This window comes from Micromys minutus (assembly GCF_963924665.1).
Source record: "Micromys minutus genome assembly, chromosome: 12".
Taxonomy (NCBI): Eukaryota; Metazoa; Chordata; class Mammalia; order Rodentia; family Muridae; genus Micromys; species Micromys minutus.
This window is the reverse complement of record NC_137981.1, coordinates 13,552,513-13,575,053: the sequence shown is the minus strand read 5'-3', so window position 1 is coordinate 13,575,053 and position 22,541 is coordinate 13,552,513.

Here is a 22,541-nt window from a genome sequence, read left to right as displayed (position 1 = left end):
GAAGAACATGGAGATTACGGGGTTAGCATTCCGTGTGCAGTTGTCCTGCTAGGTGGCTCTGTGTTCTTGGGCAACATTCATTTACTTTAAGTCTCTCTTAAAAGGTGATTTTAAGACTGATTCTCCTGGCAACCATAAAACCACTCAACAGAAGCAACCCCAGAGATGGCCACAGCCCAGAGAGGGATCATGGGATCATGCAGGACATATTGCAAGATGAAGGACTAACCTAGAACAGTGCAGCCTGGAAATGGCTCAGCAGAAGTGACTCTTTGGGAAGACTCAGAGCACAACAGCAAGGCAGACTCTGCTGCACAGGCCGGAGCCAGGCCAGGATTAACAGAGTGGCAGCGGGGACAAATTAGAGTCCTCGGGAGCACAGCTGACAAGAACTCTAGGTAGACAAAGGGAGCCATGTGGAGGCACGTGACCTACAGGTTGAGAAGCATTGTGTCCAAAGCACATAACAAGGACAGAAAGCAAACGTCAGGCATGGTCAAGGAACCTAAAGGGATGTGGGCGCCATAATGCACGGGAGAAAGGATTTCCATCAAAGATGGCTGGCCCATCAAGAGACAAGTTTCCATAAATGACCCCCACCTTGTAAAACTTTTAATGTCCCTGTCCTGGCTTGATTTTATGTCAACTTGATATAAGCTAGAGTCATCTGAGATTTCTCAATTGAGAGAGTGTCATGGGACAAACAGCATTATCAACCAACCAAACCCTCCAGAGCTCCCAGGGACTAAAACACCAACCACTGAGCACACATGGAGAAACCCATTGCTCCAGGTACATATGTAGCAGAGGATGGCATAATCTGGCATCAGTGGGAGGAGAGGCCTTTGGTCCAGTGAAGGCTCATTTTCCCAGTGTAGGGAATGCCAAAGCACTGGGAGTGGGTGTTTAGAAGAGGGAGCACTTTTATAGAGGCAATGGGGGGGGAAGTTCGGGGGAGGAGAGGGGATAACATTTGAAATGTAAATACAAAGAATATCCAATAAAAATGAATGAAAGAAAGAAAGAAAAGAGAGAAAGAAAGAAAGAAAGGAAGGAAGGAAGGAAGGAAGGAAGGAAGGAAGGAAGGAGATTGTAGGCAAGCCTGCAGGGCCTTTTCTTAGTGACTGATAGGAAATGCTCAGTTCCACCCTGGGACTGATAGTCTTGAGTGCTTTAGAAAAGCAGGCTGGACCCCATTCACAACACATCACAAAAATCTTCTCTAACCTTCTTTCTCCCAACTCATTCCAGAATCACAACCTCTAACACCAGCAGGCATTCCCTGCAAATACAGTAGCTGAGCAGGCCAGGAAAACATCCCCCAATTCCAGCAGGAACCCCCTGGTAACCTGACAGCTACTCCTTCCAGGGAAACAGAAAAGCTGACAACAGATTTTCACTTCTTTTCCTGATCCTCCAGTTCCAATTTCTGAGTTTTATTCCAACTCTCCAGCAGAGGACCTACTGCTGTCTTCCTTTCCACTCTGAAGCTACTCAACAGATCCCAATCTTTTCCTCAACACTAGCAGGCATTCCCTGTGAACACATTCCCAGTTGAGCTGGAAACTTCACCATCCCCTCCTCTCCTCCAAACCCCAGTCTTATCCCTATCTCTGCAACAGAACACCTGCTTCAGTATTCCTTTCCTTCTACCCACATCTGCAGTGAATCCCACAGATCTTTTCCTCCTGACCTCTTTCTCCCCACTCATTGCCTCATCCTAGCTCCCAACTCCAGCAGGCACTCCCGGCTGACCCACAGGCCACTTCTACCAGCTCGGCTGTCTATAGATTGTCCCATCTCCTTCTGTTCCTCTAGATCCACCCACCTCACTCCAAGTCTCATCCCCAGTGCTATAGCAGAACTTCTAGGGTGACCTCCCCTCATTGTTTTCTGCAACTGAGACAAAGCAAGCAGACTCAGGTTGGACAGTCTGCTCTTCTCGATTTTGTGAATCCTTTCAGATCCATAACCTATTTCCATTCCTAAGTGTCAGCTCCCAATACCCATAAACACATTTTACCTGGAACCTCCTCTGGCCACAATGATTAGTTTTAAAGAAAAATTTCTACCAAGCAATACACAGCCATTACACTTGGAAAATCCAGAGAGAAAACAAAAGCCAAAGAACAAAGCATCTACCCAACAAAGACAAATCCAGAAATCGGCAGTAGAAATCAGCTGTAGATCTATAATCATCCCTAACCTAGATGCCTAAATACTAGCATAAAAGCACAATCGATAACAGCCAGGACAACATGTCTCCACTAGAGCCCAGTTACCCTACCAGCAGGCTCTGAATATTCCAACATAGCTTAAGCAAAAGAAAAAGACTTCAGTATGACCTATATGATGATAATAGATGTCCTTAAAGAACAAATTAATAAATCTTTTCTAAAAATCCAGGAAATTATAAGCAGTGGAAATTAATAAAACTGTTTAAAACCAGAAAATGGAAATAGAATCAATAAAGAAACCAAACTAAGAAAATTCTGAAAATTAAAAATTTAGGAATTTGGACAGAAACTACAGAGACAAGCTTCACCAACAGAGTGAAAGAGATGGAAGAGAATTTTATGTGTTGAAGATACAACAGAAGAAATGGATACATATGTCAAAGAAAATGTTAAATCTAAAAACTTTTGATAGGAAATATCCAGGAAATCTGGGACACTTTGAAAAGACCAAACTTAAGAGTAATAGGAATAAAGGAAAGAGAAGAAACCCAGCTCAAAGGCCCAGAAAATATTTTCAACAGAATCATAAAAGAAAAAGTTTTCTAATCAAATAAGGAGATATCTATAAAGTACAAGATGCTTACAGAATAACAAACAGATTGGACCAGAATAGAAAGTTCTCTACTACATAATAATCAAAACACTAAACAAATAGAACATAGAAGAAATATTAAAAGCTACAAATGGGGGGAAAGCCACATAACATATAAAGGCAGACCTATTAAAATCATACCTGACTGCTCAGTGGAGACTCTGCAAACCAGAAGGGCCTGGACAGATGTGCTTGCAAACTTTGAGAGAACAGGGATGCCAGCCCCAACTACTATATCAGCAAAACTTTTAGCTATCATAGATGGAGAAAATAAGATATTCCAAGACAAAGCCAAATTTAAACAATATCTAAAAATCTAGCCCTACAGATTATAGAAGGAAAATTTAAACCTAAGAGGATAGCTACACCCATGAAGACACAGAAATAATCTCATACCAAAAAAAAGGAAAACATGCACACATGTGTGCATGTGCATACACATGTACTACCATCACTACCAACAACAATGACAAAACATCAGAAATCAATAATCATTGGTCACTGATATCTCTCCATATCAATGGTCTCAAATCCCCAACTAAAAGACAGAGATTAACAGAATGGCAGTGGAAACAGAATTCATTCTTCTGCTGTATCTTAGAAACACTCCTCAACATCAAAGATAGACATTACCTCAGAGTAAAGATAGACATTTGCTTGGAAAAAGATAGTCCAAGAAAATGGGCTTAAGAAACAAGCTGGTAAATACATTTTAATGTTCAAAAAATAAACTTCAAACCAAAATAAATAAAAGGGGATAGGGAAACTCATCAAAGAAAAAAATCCACCAAGATAACATTTTAATTCTCAACATCTATGTACCCAACAAAAGGGAGCCCAGGTTTGTAAAAGAAATACTACTACAACTTAAATCTCATATTGACCCTCACACTCCATCAAAGTTAAAAAGAGAAATTCTGAAGTTAAATCACAACATAAATCAAATATATCTAGGATATATCCACCCAAACACTGAAGAATATAATTTCTTCTCAACAGCTCATGAAACACTCTCTGAAATTGACCACATACTAAGACACAAAGCAAATCTCAACAAATACAATAAAATTGAAATAACTCCCTGAATCTTCTCAGACCACCACGGATTAAAGCTGGATATCATCAACAATAGAAACAACAAAAAGCTTATAAACGCATAGAAACTGAACAACACTTTACTGAATAAATCAAAAGAGAAATAAGGAAATTTTTTTAAGGCTTCTAGAATTCAGTGAAAATCAATACACAGTATACCCAAATTTATGGGACACAACAAAATCCAGTTCTAAGAGGAAGTACTAAATGCCTTCATAAAGAAATTGAAGGGATCGTTTACTAGCAACTTAATAGCACATCTAGAACTCTAGAACAAAAAGAAGCAAGCACACCTAAGATGAATAAATGAAGGTAAATAATCAAACTCAGGGCTGAAGTCAATAAAACAGAAACAATCAGAACAATACAAAGAATCAATTAGACAAAGAGGTTGGTTTTTTTGATAAATTAACAAGTAGACAAACCCTTATCCAAACAGAACAACAGACACTGAAGAAATCCAGAGACCCATAAGGATACACTATAAAAACCTGAACTCCACTAAATTGGAGAACCTAAAAGAAATGGATAATTTTCTCAGTAGGTACCACTTACCAAAGTTAAATCAAGATCAGATATGTAATTTAAATTAAAGGCCTTCTAGAACTTAAATAGACCTATAATCCCTAGTAAAATAAAAGCAGTCACTAAAAGTCTCCCAGCCAAGCAGAGTTTAGGGCCAGATGGTTTTATTATAGAATTCTACCCGACTTACAAAGAATAGCTAATACCAATACTCCTCAAATTATTCCACAAGATAAAAACAAAATGAACATTGTTGTGGTGGTTTAAATAGGTATGGCCCACTAGACTCCAGTATTTAAATGCTTGGTCCATGGGGAGTGACACTATTAGGAGGTGTGGCCTTGTTGAAGAAAGTATGTCTTTGAGGTCTCATAAACTCAAGCTATGCCCAGCATAGCACAGTTCCTTTCTGCTTCCTGTAGTCAAAGATGAAGAACTCTCAGTTCATTCTCCAGCACCATGTCTGACTGGACACATCATTTAGTATAGATTATACTCCTAATATTAATGGTCTCTCAATTCCCCAATTAAAAGATATAACTTAAAAGATTGGATCAGAAAACAAGAACCATCTTTTTACTGCCTCCAAGAAATTTATCTTTCTACCAACGACAGTGACTACCTTAGAATAAAGGATGAAAAAAGAACATTCCAAACATATGGAATTGTACTGGCTGGTTTTGTGTCAACTTGGCACAAGCTGAAGCTATCACAGAGAAAGGAGCCTCAGTTGAGGAAATGCTTCCATGAGATCCAGCTGTAAGGCATTTTATCAACTAGTGATCAAGGGGGGAGGGCCCAGCCCATTGTGGGTGGTGCCATCCCTGGGCTGGTAGATCTGGGTTCTATAAGAAAGCAGGCTGAGCAAGCCAGGGGAAGTAAGCCAGTAAGCAATATCCTTCCATGACCTCTGTGTCAGCTCCTGCTTCCTGACCTGCTTGGGTTCCATCCTGACTTCCTTTGGTGATGAACATCAATGTAGAAGTGTAAGCTGAATAAACCCTTTCCTCCCCAACTTGCTTCTTGGTCATGATGTTTGTGCAGGATAGAAACCCTGACTAAGACGGGAACTAAGGAAAGAGGCTAGAGAGATGGTTCAGTGATTAAGAACACTTACTGCTCTTATAGAGATCCCAAGTTCGGTTACCACAACCCACATGGTACTCACAACCACCTATAATTCTAGTTCCATGTAAACCAATGACTCCCTCTGACTTCCATGAGTACCAGACATGTACTTAGTGCATGTATACACATTCAGGCAAAACATTCATACACATAAAATAAAATTTTTTAATGTAAAAAACAAATTTTTTAAAGACACAAACTGGAACTTTCTTGTTCTCTGCTCCTCAACCAGGTATGGGTCTCTGTATTAATCACTATCTACAAGAAAAAGAAACTTTTCTGATAAGGGTTAAGAGATTCACTAACAACAAACTAGAAGGAGCCAGTTTAATACTACACCAATATAGCAGAGTAATAGTTGTAAGTTCTCACATAGAGTCTATGACCAACCAAACAACCACAAGTTCCTGGCTCTGATATTAGTGTCAGATATGGTTTTCTTTCGACTTGTAGGTAAGACCTTAAATCCAAATGGAAGTGGTTGGTTACTCCCAAGATGTTCGTGCCACTATTGTACTAACAAGCATATCCTTCCAGGCCAGCAATCGTGGCAGCTCACAAAGTACACAGCTAGGTAAGACTGCCCATTACTCTTCTCCTCTGTAACATGCATATCAACTTCCAGCACAATAAAATTTTTGGGCAAGTAATATACATTATTTTTATTATAATTTTTAAAAACAAAAAATAAAAATAAAACATCCTAAAAAAAATCTTTTTACTGGTAATATAAATTCCCATGGAGTTTTTTTTTTTTTTGCTACCATAAGAAATTAAAGAAACCACTAAATATTTAGAAACATTCAACATCAAAGGCTTTAAATCTAACTGTACGTTGTAACTCCTGAAAAAGCTACGAACTCTTTTTAAAAAGTATCTACAAAGAATCTCATTGGCTAAACAAAAATCTGTACAGTTTTTTATACTGAAGCTAATGTTGAGCTGCACTTGAATTTCACATTCTTAGCAAAATTGCCTGAGCACATATACTCCACACTTTAGGACAGGCGCTCTTTATTCCTCCTCCCCTTCCTCCCCTTCATCTGCAGCACCTTCTTCCTCCTTCTCTTTCTTGTCTTCTGGTCACTCTTCTTCTTCGAGCCTGTTGGCCCACTAGGACCCTTCTTTCCTACTTCACCTTTGCCGGCTGCATGAAGAAGTCATGAGGGCATTTTGCCCCGGTGGTTTGCTGGGGTCACCCTTGCCCATGATGACAGCCTCAGACCTCCACAGAGAGACTTACTTCCCAAGCCCCGGTGGGAACTAGCTTATCCAGCACTATGAATTCTTGCAGGTAATGATGAAGATCCCAGGTAAGTACCAGCTTGATTTCCTTATGTCTGTGGCTCCTATATATGACATCTTCAGTTTTACCATCAAGTTCTGGGTGTAACCAAGAGCACTGGCAATATCCTGTAACTTGGAGATATCTATGGAACCCCACCTCTGACCAACAACTCCAAAACAGGTGGTCCATTCCTGGTAATGGCTTTTTCTTTGTTGGCCTGTGGTATCTGGTAGGATTGTCCTGGTACAGGGTAATTTCATTTAATTTATATTTATATATGTGGATGTGAATGTTTTAGGATGCTTCCATGGTAGCATTTCCATATGACTTTCTCAAAATATTTTTAATGTTAGTTATCTGTCTCTACTCAAAAAAAAAAAAAAAAAAGGACATGTATATCACGGTACCCCCGCCCAAGGCTTAGGAATCATGAAAGAAAAGAGTGCAAAAAGATTGTAAAAGCCAGAGTCCTTGAGCAACTATGAGCACACAGTGCTTTCTAGACACAAGGCAATAATTATAGATAAGCATTCACTACAGTTGGGACAATGCCCTCATGACCTGAGCAAGCTCAATCCAGTCAAAAGTTCATCATAGAAAGGGAAGGTGATAACAAAGTCCCACCTGCAGCTAAGGAACCTTTGGCAGTTGTCGTCTGTGAAGAGAGAGAAAGCCAGTTGATTATGCTCCTGTGAAGATCCCACATCCAAGAGCATATGGGAAGACTGCACTTGATATATGAATAAAAGAAGAAGTAAAAAGGAAGGGGAAAGGAAAGGAAGTTACCATTCCTAAGAGTGACAGAGGATCAAGTTGATCTTAGATATGAAAGAGCACAGCTAGAGGCAGGGAGACCTGGAGGAGCCCAGACGGGACCAGGCTGAGCTAAACGATGTGGGAGATGGGGCAGGGAAGGGAGAGGGGAGAAAGAATGAACTGCGGCAGCCAGGAGGCCAAAGGTACAAAAGGGGGGGGGTGGATTTCAGCTAATCTCATCCCCTTGGGTCCTGGGAGACTCCTGCTTTCCTGGCATCTAGGACTTTCTGGTGGCTACCCCCCGTTTTCCCTCCCCCATTGCTACACATCTCTGTTCAATTTCCTGACCTTCTGCATATCATCCCTGTCTCCTCCCACACCAGACCCTGCTCCCCCTTTTCCCTCCTCCTTCTCTCTTCCTCCCAAGTCCCTCCCACACTCTACCTCCTGTGAGTATTTTGTTCCCCCTCTTAAGAAAGACTGATGCATCCACCTTTTGCTCTTCCTTCTTCTTGAGCTTTATGTAGTCTGTGAGAAATGGCCAACAAAGCAGAGAGAGAACCTGTAGAGAACATATCAAGAGGTTAGGCAAGGCCTCCGGTTGGGAGAGAAGAACACTCACTCATTTCCAAATTTTTAACCCAGAATTGCACCTGTCTAAAGGAAATATGGGGACAAAGTATGGAACAGAGACTGAAGGAAAGGCCATCCAGAGCGGCCCCACCTGGGACTTTATCACATATGCAGACACCAAACCCAGACACTATTGCTGATGCCAAGAAGTACTTGCTGATAGGAGCCTGATATAGCTGTCTCTTGAGAGGCTCTGCCAGAGCCTGACAAATACAGAGGCAGATGCTTGCAGCCAACGATTGGACTGAGTGCATGGTCCCCAATGGAGGTGTTAGGGGAGTGGAAGGAGCTGAAGGGGATTTGCAACCCCATAGGAAGAACAACACTATCAATCAACCAGATCCCCCAGAGTTCCCAAGGACTAAACACCGGCCAAAGAGTACACATGGGGGGACCCATGGCTCCAGCTGCACATGTAACAGAGGATGGCCTTGTCGGACATTAATGGGAGGAGAGGCCCTTGGTCCTGAAAAGGCTCGATGCCCCAGTGTAGAAGAATGTCAGGGTGGGGGAGGTGGCAGTGGGTCGGGGAGTAACCCCATAGAAACAGGGAAGGATAGGGGGTTTTTTGAGAAGAACCCGAGAAAGGGGATGATATTTGAAATGTAAATACGTAAAATATATAAAAAAAAGTCTATATCCATTTTCTCCAGAACAATAACAATAAATTCCAAGGACTACTGTTTTATATTTAATAAAAGATACATAATGCCAAAGACAATTTTTTAATTTGTATTAAATGCAAATCCTAATGAATTTCAAGAAATTTGAAACATTAAGAAAAAGGGGGAATAGGGAACCAAAATCTCTGGATTACATAGAGAAAAGCCTCTGGGGGAAGGGCAGCCTCGCCCCTGGGCTAGAGTTCACAGTAGTGGTCAGGGTGTGCCAGCCATGTTCTGTAACAGGTAGGGACTGGGCATGCCGGGAGAACCTGGAGGCCAGGTCGGCTTTGATATGTTAAATATGCACCTCACCTGCTTGTCCTGGGTTTGAAACTTAATGTGTTCCTTAAAAGAAGAAAAAGAGGACATAGATTTGTGTGCAGAAATAAGGTGGGGGAGGCGCTGGATCTGGGAGAACAAGGGGAGGGAGTATATGATCAAAGTACATTGTACAAAATTCTCAAAAGAGCTGATAAAAAAAAAAGCACTCGTGAGAAAAACAACATCTGCTGACCACAACATGCTTCTTCTTCTACCCTTCTCGGGCCAGCACACTCATTAATCACCTTGATAACAAATGAAAATGCATGAACCGGGCATGAGATCAATTGCTGAATATTCTTAAGAATGACTGCACTAAAAATTCAGATTAATAATGAGCAGGAAATACTAAAATAAAGGAGAGAAAAATACCTCCTAGCAGATGCTGACTTAAGACTTATTATGGCCCCTTTCTTTCTTCCTTCCTTTTTTCCTATTTAAAATTTTTTATTCTTTAAGAATTTTTGAAATTTTTAATTGGATTTTTAAATTTACATTTCAAATGTTATCCCCTTTACTGGTCTCCCCTCCATAGCCTCTATCCTATCCCCCCTCCCCCTGCTTCTATGAGATTGTTCACCCACCCACTCATCCCTTCCCACCTCCCCCACCCTGACATTCTCCTACACTGGGGCATCAAGCCTTTCCAGGACCAAGGGCTTCTCCTCCCACTAATGCCCAATAAGGCCATCCTCTGCTACATGTGCAGCTGGAGCCATGGGCCCGTCCATGTGTACTCTTTGGATGGTGGTTTAGTCCCTGGGAGCTCTGGTTGGTTGGTATTGTAATTATGGGGTTGCAAACCCCTTCAACTCTTTCAATTCTTTCTCTAACTCCTCCATTAAAGACCCTGCTCTCAGTTCAATGGTTGGCTCGAGCATCCGCCTCTGTATTTATCATGATCTGGCAAAGCCTCTCAGGAGACAGCTGTATCAGGCTCCTGTCAGCATGCGCTTCTTGGCATCAGCAACATTGTCTGGGTTTGCTGGCAGTATATGGGCTGGATCCCCAGGTGGGGCAGTCTCTGGATGGCCTTTCCTTCAGTCTCTGCTCCAAACTTTGTCTCCATACTTCTTCCTGAGAATATTTTTGTTCCCCCACGAAGGACTGAAACATCCCAAATTTAGTTGTCCTTCTTGAGCTTCTTGTGGTCTGTGAATTGTATCTTGGGTATTCTGAGATTTGGGGCTAATATCCACTTATCAGTGAGTGCATACCATGGGGGGAGATTTTGTGTGGTGTGTGTGTGTGTGTGTGTGTGTGTGTGAGAGAGAGAGAGAGAGAGAGAGAGAGAGAGAGAGAGAGAGAGAGAGGAGGGAGGGAGGGAGGGAGAGAGGGAGGAAGGGAGAGATTGGGTTACCTCAGTCAGGATATTTTCTAGTTCCATCCATTTACCTAAGAATTTCAAGAAATCATTGTTTTTAATAGCTGAGTAGTACTCCACTGTGTAAACGTACCACATTTTCTGTATCTATTCCTCTGTTGAAGGACACCTGGGTTCTTTCTAGCTTCTGGATATTATAAATAAGACTGGCATAAACATAGTGGAGCATGTGTCCTTGTTATATATTGGAGCATCTTTTGGGTATATGCCCAGGAGTGGTATAGCTGGGTCCTCAGGTAGTACTATGTGCAGTTTTCTGAGGAACCTCCAGACTGATTTCCAGAGTGGTTGTACCAGTTTACAATCCCACCAACAATGGATTTTTGGAGTGTTTCTCTTTCTCCACATCCTCACCAGCATCTGCTCTCTTCTGAGTTTTAGCCATTCTGACTGGTGTGAGGTAAAATCTCAGGGTTGTTTTGATTTGCATTTTCCTGATGAATAAGAACGTTGACTGAACATTTCTTTAGGTGCTTCTCAGCTGTTTGATATTCCTCGGTTGAGAATTCTTTTGTTTATTTTTGTACCCCATTTTTAACGGGGCTATTTGATTCTCTGGAGTATAATTACTTGAGAAATTATATTGAATATTAGCCCTCTATCAGATGTAGACTTGGTAAAAAATTTTTCTCAATCTGTTGGTTGCCATTTGTCCCAATGACAGTGTCCTTTGCCTTACAGAAACTTTGCAATTTTATGAAGTTCCATTTGTTGATTTTTTTATCTTAGAGCATAGCCATTGTTGTTCTGTTCAGGAAAATTTCCCCAGTGCCTATGTGTTCTAAGCTCTTCCTCACTTTCTGTTCTATTCGTTTGAGTGTATCTGGTTTTATGTGGAGGTCAACTTGGACTTGAGCTTTATACAGGGTGATAAGAATGGATCCGTTTGCATTCTTCTACATGCTGACCACCAGTTGAACCAACATCATTTGTGGAAAATGCTATCTTTTTTTCCAGTGAATGGTTTTAGCTCCTTTGTCAAAGATCAAGTGACCATAGTTGTGTGGGTTCGTTTCTGGGTCTTCAATTCTGGGCTATTCTATTTCATTGATCTACCTGCCTGTCTCTGTACCATACATTTTTATCACTATTGCTCTGTAATACAACTTGAGGTCAGGGATGGTGATTCCCCCAAGAAGATCTTTTTGAGAATAGTTTTTGCTATCCTGGGTTTTTGGTTATTTCAAATGAATTTGCAAATTGCTCTTTCCAACTCTATGAATAATTAAGTTGGAATTTTGATGGGGATTGCACTAAATCTGTAGATTGCTTTTGGCAAGATGACCATTTTACTATACTAATCCTGCCAATACATGAACATGGGAGATCTTTCCATCTTCTGAGATCTTCTCCAATTTCTTTTTTCAGAGACTTGAAGTTCTTGTCATACAGATCTTTCACTTGCTTGGTTAGAGTCACACTAAGGTACTTTATATTCTTTGGAACTATTGTGAAGGGTGTCATTTCCCTACTTTCTTTCCAAGCCTGATTATCCTTTGAGTAGAAAAAGGCTACTGATTTATTTGAGTTAATTTTATATCCAGCCACTTTTCTGAAGTTGGTTCAGTTCTGGTAGAATTTTTGGGGTCACTTAAGTACACTATCATATCATCTGCAAATATTTTGACTTCTTCCTTTCTAATTTTTATCCCTTTGACCTCCTTTTGCTGTCTAATTGCTCTGGCTAGGACTTCCAGTACTATATTTAATAGGTATGGAGAAAGTGGGCAGCCTTGTCTAGTCCCTGATTTTAATGGGATTGCTTCAAGTTTCTCTCCATTTAGTTTGATGTTGGCTACTAGTTTGCTGTATATGGCTTTCACTGTGTTTAGTTATGGGCCTTGAATTCCTGATTTTTCCAAGACTTTTAACATGAAGGGGTGTCGAATTTTGTCAAATGCTTTCTCAGCATCTAATGGCATGATCGTGTTTTTTTGTTTGTTTTGTTTTTTCCTTTGAGTTTGTTTATATAGTGAATTATGTTGATGGATTTTCATATTCCTACATCCCTGCGATGAAACCTACTTGATCATGATGGATGATTGTTTTGATGTGTTCTTGGATTTGGTTTGTGAGAATCTTATTGAGTATTTCTGCATCAATATTCATAAGAGATATTGGTCTGAAGTTTTCTTTCTTTATTTCTTTGTGTGGCTTAGGTATAAGCATAATTGTGGCTTCGTAGAAGGAATTGGGTAGTGTTCCTTGTGTTTGTATTTTGTGGAATAGTTTAGAGAGTAATGGTATTAGGTCTTCTTTGAAGGACTGATAAAATTCTGCACTAAACCCATCTGGTCCTGGGCTTTTTTTGGTTGGGAGACTTTTGATGACTGCTTCTATTTCTTTAGGGTTTATGAAACTGTTTAGATGGTTTATCTGATCCTGATTTAACTTTGGTACCTGGTATCTGTCTAGAAAATTGTCCATTTCCTCCAGATTTGCCAGTTTTGTTGAGTATAGGCATTTATAGTAGGGTCTGATTTGTTTTTTAATTCCTCAGTTTCCTGTTGTTATGTCTCCCTTTTCATTTCTGATTTTGTTAATTTGAATACTCTGTGCCCTTTAGTTAGTCTGGCTAAGGGTTTATCTATCTTGTTGACTTTCTCAAAGAACCAGCTTCTGGTCTTGTTGATTCTTTGTATAGTTCTTTTTGTTTCTTCCTGGTTGATTTTGGCCCTGAGTTTGATTATTTCCTGCCATGTATTTGCTTCTCTTTTTTTGTAGAGCTTTTAGGTGTGCTGTTAAGCTGTTAGTATGTGCTCTCTCCAGTTTCTTTTTGGAGGCACTCAGAGCTATGGGTTTTCCCCTTAGCACTGCTTTCATTGCATTCCATAAGTTTGGGTATGTTGTGCCTTCATTTTCATTAAATTCTAAAAAGTCTTTAATTTTTTTTCTTTATTTCTTCCTTGACCAAGTTATTGTTGAGTAGAGCATTTTTCAGGCTTCCATGTGTGTTGGGGGAGGGGGCTGTCTGTCATTTTTATTGTTATTTAAGACCAGTATTAGTCCATGATGATCTGATAGTATGCATGGGATTATTTCAGTTTTTTGGTATCTGTTGAGGCCTGTTTTGTGACTGATTATACGATCAGTTTTGGAGAAGGTACTATGAAGTTCTGAGAAGAAGGTGTATTCTTTTGTTTTAGGATGAAATTTTATCCCAGCTCCTCCCTCCTCCACCCACCCAACTTTATGTAAACGCAAAAATAAAAACAGGGGCTGGGTCGATGGCTCGGTGGTTAAGAGCACTCTGATGCCTTTCCAAGTGACCTCGGTTTGATTCCTTGCACTGTGTCTAACAATCTTTTGTAACTCCAGTTCCAGAAGGTCTCTGCAGAAACTAGACACATGGTACACAGATACACATTCAGGCAAACCATCCATATACATAAAATAAAAATAATCTACAAGAAAAAAAGAGCCACAACAAAATGGAGTCCAAAATGTGCATTGGCCAGCTTCTCCTGAGCATGGAGCCTGCCCTGAAATGTAATTGATAATGGACGATAAACGTGATTCAATAGCGCATCACTCCATTGAAGAGAATTGATTTTCCTTGTCTTGGCTATAACTTATGAGTAGATGCTTGGCTAGGGACAGAACTTCATGGCTGCTTCTTTTCCTTTGTGCTGGGATTGTGTCTGGCTTCAGCTTGTGCATATCCTGTGCATGCTGTGGCAGTCTTTATGAGTTCTGCCTTGCTGTGTCTGGAAAACAGGTTCCTTGAAATCATCCACCACCTCTGCCTCTCATTCTCTTCACATCTCTTCCTCATACACTCCTGAGCCTTGAGAGGAGGTCTGTAATAAAATCAGACCATTCATTGTGGAGCACAGTAAGGGCCACTTCTTTTCCAGTAGAGTACAGATTGTAGAAGAAGCTCAAAGTGTAGACTTGGTAGAAGATTTTCTTGGGAGACATTAAGTCACACAAGTGGAATTTAGCTAAGAGAGTACTGCTTCCAAAACACCCCAAGATGAGGAGGGAGCTAACCAGGCCTGTTAGAGACAAGGGGAAATTAGGTCACTAGACTGTTAATGTTTATTCACAGAATGAATCAGCCAGTGAGCCCTGATTTCTGTATCAAAGACATACCTCTAACAGGCAGCTAGAGGTAGAGGACTGTGTAGGGTTACAACTATCATTAAGTCCAGGCCTGCCAACAAGACTTTTGTGCCCTTATAAGGAAAAACACAGTTCTGCCAGGTGGGCAAAGATGACTCTGAGTAATGACTACTCAAAAAAGAAATGGTCTATTTAAAATAATTCCGACAATATTAATAACTTTGTTGTATAAGTCTCCAATCTGCCTTACCAGTCAGACTTGCTGTCCCCTGTGTTTAAATTGTTCAAACCTGGGCTGGGACTCAGCGAAGATTTAAGGATGATTTAAGTATGTAAGAAGCATAAACTGAAGGCGAACATAAACTGATGAAGTCATCTGTCAGTTCGACTGTTATTTCTTTGTTAACTCCAGTCTGCCACATACTTAAGTCAAGATGCTGCCTTTGTCTCTAAGGGTGCAGAATAATTTCTCACTGAGAAGGAGCATTGTTTCTATAACAAGATCACATGCTCAACATGTCAAAGGAAGGCATGTTTATCAGCATCCCAGTATTTATGACAGATACATCCTCCAAAAAATTCTATATTGCTCCTTTGAACTCTAGAGCTGTGTTCGGAAAACACAGTCTCACTTCAAAGAGAATAAGAAATAGTTTATTCTTAGCTAAATAGGAGAAGCCGTGGCCCAAAAACATATTCAGATTACTCCAAATAACATGTTTCGACACAGAAACAATTCACAAAGTTCTCATAGTTACAGAACAAAAGAGAACCACAAATCAAGTCAGGTAATTCGTTCAAACAGCAGTGGAGTGGGTGGCTATGGCAGAACAGGGAAGTGTGCTAGGTTCAGAGGCTGCCTGGTGGTGTCCCTAGGGGTTGGTGAAAGCCAGTGTTTACAAAAGGATGCTGTTATGTCTGACACAGAGGGGAAAGTGGTCCTATCATAATTTAGTCTCTGGATTTACAACTCACTCTCTACGAACACTTCCAATCAGTTGATCAACCTCACAGATTGTTTAGTACAGATGTGATATTTTTGAGGGGGGGGACTTTAGTTTATATAACTGTTTGTTATAAATTTGGTTAATAATTTTAATACCTTGACCTAAAATCTTATTGTAAATGAGTCCAGATGATCACTATAGCCACGCTGTCCTCAGCAGACCCAATAGTTGTCTATAACAGTTTTCCGGGATAAAAGAATAGCCATTTGGTCAGCCCCATCACAGTGAAACTGTGGACAAGCTAACCCCACCCTTAGACAGCAGCTGCCTCCTTCTTCTTTCCTCTTGGATATTTTAAAACCACACCCACCCACCCCCCAAAAAAGACCCACACGCACAGCAAATATATTGGCGATCGTCAGAAGTTAGAAGGAAGGGAGGGTATTAGCATTTCCTGTGTTGTTTCTATCCGACTCAGTGTTAGGATCTACAACTTCAACCACTGCTATAATTCACCTCAGACTGACACAGGAGCCACAGAGGAGAGAAATGGTGGGCCCTGCCCGTCAGCCATTGTCCTGAGAACCAACACTGTTCGGTCACAGGTTCCAACCACTGCTTTAGCAAAGAAATCACCCAAAGTATGTCATCACTGTGTTCCTGAGTACAAAGAAAATAATGCAAGGGTCTTTACCACACATAAAGAAGAAAGTGTACAGCATACACGATGTGTAGACATATATGTATACATATGTGTACACACACACATGCAACTTAGTCTGTGTGCTTTGGCTGTTTCATTTTTATGTCATTTGGGATTCTGTACTTTCCCAAATAACTGTCCACTTTTTTTGTTTTTGTTTTTTGCAAGACAGGGAATCTCTGTGTAGCCCTGGCTGTCCTGGAACTCACTCTGTAGACCTGCTTGCTAGCCTTAAACCCAGAGAATCTTCTGTCTCTGTAGAGGGAGGTGCTGATACTAAGGTCTGGTTCCCTAATTGGTTCTTGAGTTGGTCAATAAAGGAGGCTGGAAGCCAATTGCTGGGCGGGAGGCACAGTGGACTTCCGGGTCCCAGGAGGAAGAAGCGGGTCCTAGGAGGAAGAGGCAGACAGATGCAGGGAAAGAGAAAGGACTTTTCTGGTCAGACTTTGGAAGGAGAAGCACCCAGAAATCATGTAAGATCTCGGGGAAGCTAAATTCAGCGGCCTCCACCACCACTGGATAGCCAAGGATGTCAGCACAGGCTGATACAAGCCATTACGTTTGGGGCAGGAAGAAAGATGGGTGTAGTAAATTGTTAAAGGCACGTATTTCTGGCGGGAAGGTATTTGAGCCTAGCAATTGTGCTAGTAAGCAAATTCTGAAGTAGTAAAGCTATCTGAGTGTTTTTCATCTGAGAAGCAAAGGTGGGGAGAGAGGGAGAGTGGGGACGTAAACGGGGGAGGGGGACAAAGAGAAGGGAAATGAAGACCAAGGCTCCTTGTTATTTGTAGAATGTGTGAGTGGAAACTGTGGTAAAGACAGGGTGTGACATATGCAGTAGGTGACTGCCCTCTGTCCAGACCTGGATACGTAAAGTAGGGGTGTCAGAAGCTTGGAACCGGGGAACTTACTGGGTTGGACTGCCAAGGCCAGTGTGGACTGGAGTAGGGGTACACCAGGCTGGACCCTATGGTCAATGGGTTGTGTTGGAGATCTTCAAATTCATATTCTCATAGTTGTAGACCCAACGCTCCCAAGATTTTCGAGTTCTGAAAGCAATGACATCTGGAGAGAGAATTCCTCTACACGGTAAGCAGCTAAGCCTGGGACTCCTTGGCATATGAACGTGAAACGTCTACCTCTCTGTGAGAGGACATTTTAACGTCCATCTAATTAAAGGAAAGCACGGGGTGAGGGGGTCCCCTGTGCCGTGTGGCTCTCGTTGCATATGCAATTACTTGGGCACACATTTCAGGAGGACAAGAACCTGGTCCAGCTGACTTTGCTCCAAAGAGTTCCAAATGGCTGCTCCAAGTAACACTGGTGGGTATCTGCCCCGCCCCTTTACACAGACCCTACAGTCTTACTTAAGATTCCAGAGACAAACTGCTTCTGCAGGTGACAGCGAAAGTCTGCCGTACAGCGGCAGCGCCGACGTCTGTATTAGTCAGCAGAGGAAAATGCACTGTTACATCTCATCGTAGACACATTTGAATGATGCCTACCCACAGATTAACAAAGCCCTGCGGGTAAACTTAAAGCCGAGAACGGAGCTTATAAAGATTTTCTCGAATAAATTCCAACCATACTGCGAAAGTCACAGGATCCCAAAGATTTGAACTGATGTTTCTTTATCATTTCTAGTAAAAGAGAAGTCATTTTTCTCTTTCCAGGTTGGCTCAATGGTGGCCATGCATTTTCTTTCTGGTGTCACGGAGGGAGGCTGCCTTTTTGGGTTTTATTAATCAGGTCTGAGTGAATGATAAGAAAGTGTTGGAAGCAGATCTTTGTATGTGTGTGTTTGAGGTAAAACACACACACACACACACACACACACACCTCTGGGTTCTTGCTGTGATCAGGCTTGTCTTGGACTTTGTATTTTTAGAGGCATGAAAATAACACTTAAAAACCATAGTTGGCTTTACAGTTGGTCCAATTATTGAAAATCAAATAATGATAAAGAATCCTCATTAGTGACATTCATAGGTATAAATACAATTATGTTATTAGAAGGACTAGCTGCATTTAAAATATTTAATTTGGATGAAAACTCTGTGTTTAAATAGGAATGGCCCTCATAGATGTGTGTGTTTGAAAGCTTGGCCCACAGGGAGTCGCACTATTCGGAGGTATGGCCTTGTTGGAGGAAGTGTGTCACTGTGGGGTGGGCTTTGAGGTCTCATATGCTCAAGCTCTACCCAGTATGACTCATACTCCTCCTGCTGCCTGTGGGATGATCAAGATGTAGAACTCTCAGCTCCCTCCTCAGCACCATGTCTGCCTGCACACTGCCGTGCTTCCTGCCTTGATGATACTGGACGAAAGCTCTGGATGGGACTAAGCCAGCACCAGTGAAATGTTTTTCTCTAAGAGTTGCCATGGTCGTGGTGTCTCTTCACAGCAGTAAACCGTAACTAAGACACTTTGTTTATTAGAAGACTCTTGATTTTGTAATGGATTTTTTTTTCTGTGAATACTTAATGTAGTTAAGTACCATCTGCAGGTGTCTCTGAGCTGCGTGTGAGGAAAATGCTGAAGAAAAGAAGATACCTCGGTAGTGGTTGTACAGTCATTTAATCTCAGTACACAGGAGCAGAGGCATGGCGTGTGTGATTTTAAAACCCTGCTACCACCTTTCCTGGGAGCTGTGACCCTGGAGCTGCTGCCCGTGCTCTGGACCCTCCTCGTTCCATTTTGTCACTCCTGGTTTACTTCACCAAGCTACTGACCTGGCTTCTCTCTTGTCTGTCTCGCCCCAACCCCCACCCTCTGTTTCTCTCTGGTACCATTTCTCCTGTCTTAGTATTCTATTGCTGTGAAAAGACACCATGACCTCAGCAACTCTATAAAGGAAACTCTTCATTGGGGCTGGCTTACAGTTTCAGGAGTTTAGTCCATCGTCATTATGATCAGAACACAGGCAGATAGTATGCTGGAAAAGAGACTGAGCGGACTAAATCCAAATCCACAGAAAGCAGGAAGAGAGAGCAACACTGGGCCTGGCTTTGGCTTTTAAAACCTTAACGATCACCCCAAGGCCACACCTACACCCGCAAGGCCACACCTCCTAATCCTTCTCAAGTAGTGCCACTCCCTGATGACTAAGCATTCAAACTATGAGCCTACGGGGGCCATTCTTATTCAGACCAACACATCTTCATTCATCTTTTTTATCACAGATTTTTTCCTCCCTTCTACTAGTCTGCTGCTGCTTAGTGGACTCCTAGGCAGAGCCTTCACACACATTGTTCTTCTAGTCTTAGTGTTGTCTCCACTCCGCATCCTTTCCTACCTGTAGCTGCGACCACACAGCCTGGATTTCCCCACACCATAGTGATTTAAATGTCCCATCTGCAGATCATTAGGCCCAACTTCAAGTCAGAAATACAATGTAGCAAAAACAGATTTATTGTATCTAGACATCTTTTAACTGCTGTGACAAACACACAGAATAGCACATTCAAAATTCATCAAAGAGTTCAGCATACGGAACAGTCATAACCCCTTTTCCTCCAGGCCCTGTCATCCCCCAGTGCCCTAGTCTACAGAACAGAGACTACAAGTATCTTTTTAACTTTTCCAGATGTAGTCCGTGAGCCCCTTGTCCTAGTTATAATTGCCCAGGATTCAGCAACAACGTTAGCAAATCCTTAGCCATTTAAAAGCTAAAAATACTTAAAGGGGTTTAGTGATGTGGTACAGTGGAGAAAGAACTTGCCTCCCAAACATAAGGACCTGAGTTTGAACCTCAGAATCCACATAAAGCCAGATCCTGTATGTGGGACAGAAGAATTTCTGGAAGCTTGTGGGCCAGCTATCTCTGTGTTTAAACCACAGAACACAAAGGAGAGACCTTGTCTCAAGCAAGGTAAAAGATGAGGACCAACCAACAAGGTTCTCCTTTGACCTCCACATACTTGTGTGTGAATGCACATGCATATGCACATGTGTGCACATACACACACAAAGTGGAATTGCATTCTACTTTTTTCTAGAGACTGTTCCAGTTTGAGTATGAAATGTCCTCCACAGGTCCCTGTGCTGATTCCATCTCCAGCTGGTGGTACTTTCTGGGAGGGTAGTGGGAACTTTAGGACACAAGACCTATTTAGAAGAACATAAAGGCATCATTTGTAAGTTATGTGGTCCATCCCCTGCCCTACAACCGTGTTCTCTGCTCCACCTCTGCCATGAGATAAACAGTATTCTCTACACCATCCTGTTCTGCCTCACCACAGTCCCAGATACACAGAGACAAATGACTGTCCAAACCCAGGAACTAAGCTAAAAAGTCCTTCTCCACAGTTGTTTCCATTCTGTGCTTTGCTCTCAGCTCTGTAACACGCACACATGCATACACAGGCACACACACATACATGCACACACAGGCATGCACACACAGGTACACACATGCACACACACATACACATGCATGCACATACACACACACTTTCTTTTTTATTGTTTGATTATAAACTGTATTGTGAAGAGCTCAGTTCTACTTGTATTGCTCATCCCATATACACTTCATATGGTTTGTTTTAATGGTGTGCTAGTCTTTCAGGGGGAGGTATTTGTTAGTTTGCTTGTTGGTTTGTCTTAATATGGGTCTCACTGTTGTGTTCCAACTCATGATCCTCCTGCCTCAGCCTACAAGTGCAGGAATTTCAAGTGTGTACCTAGCTATCACTTTTGTTGTTTTTAGTTAATATTTTAATTGTATTTATAATATAAACTTACATATAATATTATTTTAATAATATTATATTTTAATATTATATAAATATTAATATGATATAATTTAACATAATATCTTTAGAAAAAAATCAATTCTTGAGGTTTTTTAAATTTTTTATTTATTCCTTTATGTATGCAAGTATTATATGTATGTGCTTGTGTGGAAATGTGCATGTGTGGTATTGTATTATGTGCTTGTGTGGGCATGTGCATGTGTGGTATTGTATGCATGTGCTTGTGTGGGCATGTGCATGTGTGGTATTGTATGCATGTGCTTGTGTGGGCATATGCATATGTGGTATTGTATGTGCTTATGTGGGTAGAAGGCAGAGATCAATGGATGCTATCTTACTCTTGAGCTCTACCGTTTACTAATAACTTAAATTTGTCCTTTGACTCGCTCATACAAGCATATAATACATTCTGATCAATCTCACCCCATCTGCCTCTCCCACCTCCCTTCCATTCCCATCAGCCCCCACTGCTCCCTACAAGTCCAGATTCATGACTGTTTTTTTCTTTTACAACCCACTGAGTTTAAGCAGGGCCATCTGTGTTATCACAGGTTTGGAACTATGGTCACAGCCTGGTAGGCTCACCCACAGGTAGACACTGCAAGTAGTGACTTTCCCTCTCTCACAGGCCATCAGTGTTCAGCAGCTCAGCAGTGAGGGACAGAACCTGATGGGGCTGTTTTCCTATCTACGTCTGACTGCTTACTGGCCCGTTCTTGTACAGGCTCCATGTAAGCCACTGTAACCGCAGTAAGTTCAGGATTGTGCGAGCCCTGCTATGCCCGACAGATGCCTTTTGCATCCCTTTCTCCCTGTCTTCGGAGTCTTACATTACTCCCACCCTCTTTTCCACAGTGTTTCCTGAGCCTTAGAGAAAATGATATAAATGTCTTGTTTAGGGCTCAGCCTTCAATCATCACTAATTCTAAGAACCTTAAACAACCATGAGTTTCCATACGGCCATTCAAAACAAAACAAACTTCTCTAATTAAGGTGAAAGTGGTATTTGTCTGTCAATATAGACATAGATATTTAAACATACTCTAACGCCATGTCAATTTAACTAAACTACAGAAGCAAGTTCTCTCCTTGGAGCCTGTCACCTCCCTACATGTAGTCTTTGTTCAGACGGTTGCTTTAAAATCAGATTTATAGTACCAGTCACAAACTGTCTCCTGTAGAGCAGACCTAGAAACAAATCATGTGACAATCGTGTCACTGGTACACGGGTGTGCACATCTTGCCTGTCAGGTTAGTATTGCTGTTCTTATAGTTTACAGCTGAGTAAGATCATTGACACCTTTGCTCCTGCATAGCACCTTCCAACACTATAAAAGCTGTCCCTTGGGGGGTTAACTTCCAACTCATTTCAAGTCTGACCTCTCTGTACCTTGCAGTCAAGGTGTGTGGGGTCTTTAACATTAAGATCCACCCTTCATTGTGAAAAT